The sequence below is a fragment of the Myotis davidii genome, unplaced genomic scaffold (assembly GCF_000327345.1).
Source record: "Myotis davidii unplaced genomic scaffold, ASM32734v1 scaffold1204, whole genome shotgun sequence".
Classification (NCBI taxonomy): Eukaryota; Metazoa; Chordata; class Mammalia; order Chiroptera; family Vespertilionidae; genus Myotis; species Myotis davidii.
Window position 1 is genome coordinate 241999 of NW_006294755.1, and position 4302 is coordinate 246300.

A 4302-nucleotide genomic window follows, 5' to 3' on the forward strand; every position below is an offset into this window, starting at 1 on the left:
GTTTTTATGTAGCGCAGACTTACCTAGCACCGGGCGATAGATAAGTGTTTGCTGAATCAAACAAGATGAATTTGAATCCACCTAAGATCTGTACACATTTAGGTCTTCACAACAATCCACCAAACGGGCCTTGTTTCACCCGCTCTCCGGACTCTGCAGTCTCAGGGAGCCCCCCCTCACTGCCGGGGGTTGGGGGGGGGCGCTGTGCCAGCTTAGCCCCCAGACCCTGCCAGTCACCCCCATCCATCCTGCGGCCCAGTGCCCCCAGCTCTCCCGCCTCCGCCTGGCAAATCCTCCTTCCCGCTCTTAATTGATTCTTAATCTGCCGCCGTGGGGCAGAGCTGCTGAGAAGGCAGGTGGAAACCGCTTCCTCCAGAGCCAGCCAGTGCTAAGCACAGCCGAGGGGGCTCCCACCCCCGTTTCTGTCACCCGGGGCTCGCAGTCCCCTCCACGCCTGGGCCCACGTTCCTTCTGTTGCCCTAGGGCAGCGGTTCTCAACCTTGGCTGCACATGAGAATCACCCGGGAATCTTTTTAAAATCCTGATTTCTGGGCCCCATCCTCCGGAAATTCTGTTTCTTTGTTATGGGGCGGGGCCACAACATTAGTAACAAAGAAACAGAATTTCCAGAGGATGAGGTCCAGAAATCAGGGTTTTAAAAAGATTCCCGGGTGATTCTAATGTGCAGCCAAGGTTGAGAACCGCTGCCCTAGGGGCTTCTGAGGGAGCATGTTGCAAAAAGAAAGCTCCCCCCCACACACAACCCAGAGCTTTGGGGGGCTCTGGGAGACAGTACAGGGTTTGCATTATGGTGCCCACGTGTCCCCCAAGCCCACATGCTGTCACAGGGTGATCTGCCCACCCTGGCACACTGGCCATGTCTAGAGAGGTATTTGGTTGTCGGATTGGGAGAGAGGGAGCTACTGGCATCTGATGGGTGCAGTTCAGGGATGTTGCTCCACACACACCACAGTGCGCACAGGGGCTTGCCCCAGAGGATGATCGGGTCCCCAATGTCAATAGTGTGGAGGCTGGGAACCCTGCCCATCTCTGCCTCCCACCCTGTACTTCCAACTGGTGGTGCAGCAGCCAGGGCTGAGGCCGCCAGGCAGAGGGTCAGTTTCCAGTGCCCCTTCCCCTTCCTCTGGGCGGGGGCAGTCTGCCCAGGCAGCAGCACGGCCTCCCCTGCCCCATCCTTCCCGTCTCCCTCCTCCCACCTCCTTGGTCCCAGGGCTGCCCTGGGCCTCCCCTGCACAACTGGAGGATACGAGACCTCCTGGGCACAGAAGGCTCTGAGGTGGTGGCCCTGCCTTCCCGCCTGCCCTTCTGACCCTCCTTGGGGGTCGGGGGGAGAAAGACAGGGGATGGGGGGACAGGCCCCAGAACCTCAAATGCGAAGTCAAAGTCCAAAAAAAGAAGAAAAAAGATTGAAGAGAAGAGGAGAGAAGGAACCCCGAGGAGAAGGGTAAATGGGGGCAGGAGGGGGCAGGAGGGGGCTGGAGTGGAGTGATGTGGACACTGAGGGAGGGAGGCCCAGGTCCAGGTGTGCCCTGAGCAAACAGGTCGCCGGGCCCCCAACAAGCACTCACACAGGCATGTGCTCACACTCCTTCTCACCCCTCAAATTCAGTCCCACGCATTCACACAAATTCTCATCCAGCTGCACATTCTCACACACATACACTCACACCCTCAAATTCTCACAGTCACACATTCTCACAGTCACATACCCTCGAATTCTCATCCACTCACATTCTCAAATTCTCACACAATCAGGCACTCTGGTATCCTCACACACTCCCACACACCCACACACTCTCACCTTCACACAATCACCGTCTCACCCTCATGCACAACCCCCTCAAGTTCTCACACATCCACACACCTCACACATCCACGCATGCTCACACACCCACACACTCTCACCTTCACACAATCACCGTCTCACCCTCATGCACAACCCCCTCAAGTTCTCACACATCCACACATGCTCACACACCCACACACACAACCTCAGACTCTCACACCACCATTCACTCCCACCCCTTCACACTTATTGCTACTTCACACACACAGGTGCACACACACACACACACACACGGGCTTGTTCAGTGTCTGTCTCTCCATGACGCCAGCCCCATGCAGGATTTTTTTTACGTGGACCGCTTCACGAACTTGCGTGTCATCCTTGTGCAGGGCTAACCTTTCTCTGCATCGGTCATTTCAGTATCGGTGCTGCCTAAGCGAGCACCAGGCAGGGATTTTTATCTCTTTCACCCCCAGGCCCCTGGTGCCCAGCACAGGGGCTGACACACCGGAGGCACTAGATCAAATGTGCAAAAACTCACACATCTCAAATTCTCACACAGCCACACACACATTTATACAAATTCTCACACAATTACACAGTCTCACACATGCACACATGCACACCAGCTCTGCAAACCCCGGTGGTCCCCCCTCCACCCCAAGACTCTGTAAATGTCAACAGCTGCACTGCTCTGGCCCAGGCAGGCCAGGGAGGCCGGGTGGGAGGGGAGGGGCGGGGCCCTCTGCTCTTCACAGACCTGAAGGCCCTGCAACCCCCCTGCTTTAGTGTTGGCCAAATTTAGAGGAACAGCCACCCTTCTGAAACCAGAACCCCCAACCCCAACACCCCACAGGCCCCAGGGCAAGGCGAGAGCCGGGAGAGGCCTGGAGGGATGAGGGAGATGGACTTCGCCGTGGTTCATTCACTGATTCGTTTTGCACATTTGATCGAGCGCCTCCCATAAGTGTGACCCGGTTCTGGGCACCAGAGTGGATGAGAAAAAGCATCCTTGCCCTCGTGAGGCTGATGTCCTGGAGAGACAGACACTGAACAAACGCGAGCCTGGGGGTGACGCTGTGATGAGGGATATACAGAAATCTAGCTGGGGTGGGGCAGGTCAGAGGGGAGGCCTGGTCTGTAGGCTGAGGTTCAAGTGAGTTGGTGCTGGGAAGAGCAGCAGGCAGGTGGAACAGCACAGGCAAAGGCCGAGAGGCAGCTGTGCATCTGACCACAGGGCAAGAGGGAGAATCGTGGACAAGAAGGCCTAGGGAGGCAGGAGCCACGCTCCAAGGAGCCTGGGGCCACAGCCAGGAGTCCGCGTTTAATTCCAAGTGAGGCAGGTCCCCAGAAGGGCTTCCTGAGGCTGCTGTAATGGGTGGCCACAAACTGGGAACTTAAAATAACCGAAATATATCCTCTCACGGTTCTGGGGGTCGGAAGGCCAAGATCAAGGTGTCTTCTGGCTCCTTCAAAATCTTCTGGGTCTCTTTCAGCTGCTGGTGGCTGGAGCTGTTCCTCGGCTTGTGGCCACATCACTCCAGTCTCCGCCTCTGTCCTCACTGGGCCTCCTCCTCTCTGTGCCTCTCTGTGTCCAAATCCCATTTCTCTTATAAAGACACCGATTGTTGGATGGAGGGCCCATTGCTCAGAGCATCGGAGATCCGTAGCTGATTTCATCGGCAAAGACCTTATTGCTGAGGTTCCCGGTGGACAGGAATTTGGGGGTACAGGGGGGACACACTGGGGTTTAAACAGTGGGGCCCATTGGCCCCTCAGGCTGGGTGCACCCTGAGGGGTCTCCTCTCTGATGGTTTCCTTGTCCTTTACACCCAATCTGGCCTCCCCACCAGGTGCCCCCGAGGCCCACCCTGGTCGCAGCCAGCCGGGTGGGATCCAGCCCTCAGTTCTTTTTCACTTCACCCCAGGATGCCTTCTGAGCGGGCTGCACTCCATCCCGCAGCCCCCCACTGGGGAGGACCGTGGGCATTTCCATTCTGTTCTTCACCCCAGAGACTTTTCCAGAAAATAGCTGATTACTTTCCTACCCGGCGGCCAGTTGTGGGGCTGGGGGGCCACGGGCGAGCGTGCCCCGTGTCCGCGGCTGGCGGCTCCTACACCAGCACACACAGGTTCCTATATATGTTTAATTCCACAGCAATACTTTGATTAGAGATCCGATGTGTTGTGTGCGACCTCAGGGACCTCATTATTTTTCTAACTCAAATAAATACGGCGTTGGGAAAGCAGGGAGGGGTGGAGGGGGTGGAGGAAAGGAAAGACGTGGAAAACCTCATCTATAAAAAGAAGTCAGGCCTTAATGAGCTTTTAAAATTTGCCGGCCCCCCTCCCCGCCATGATCTATAGTCAGAGGACGTGGCTTCTGAGTTCAGCTTCTGGATTTGGGGTGGGGGGCAGGGAGGGCCCAGCTGGGGTGTCTCAATTTGGGGGCTTCCCAGGTGCTAGGAGGATGAAAACTGTGCCCAGTTCAGGCT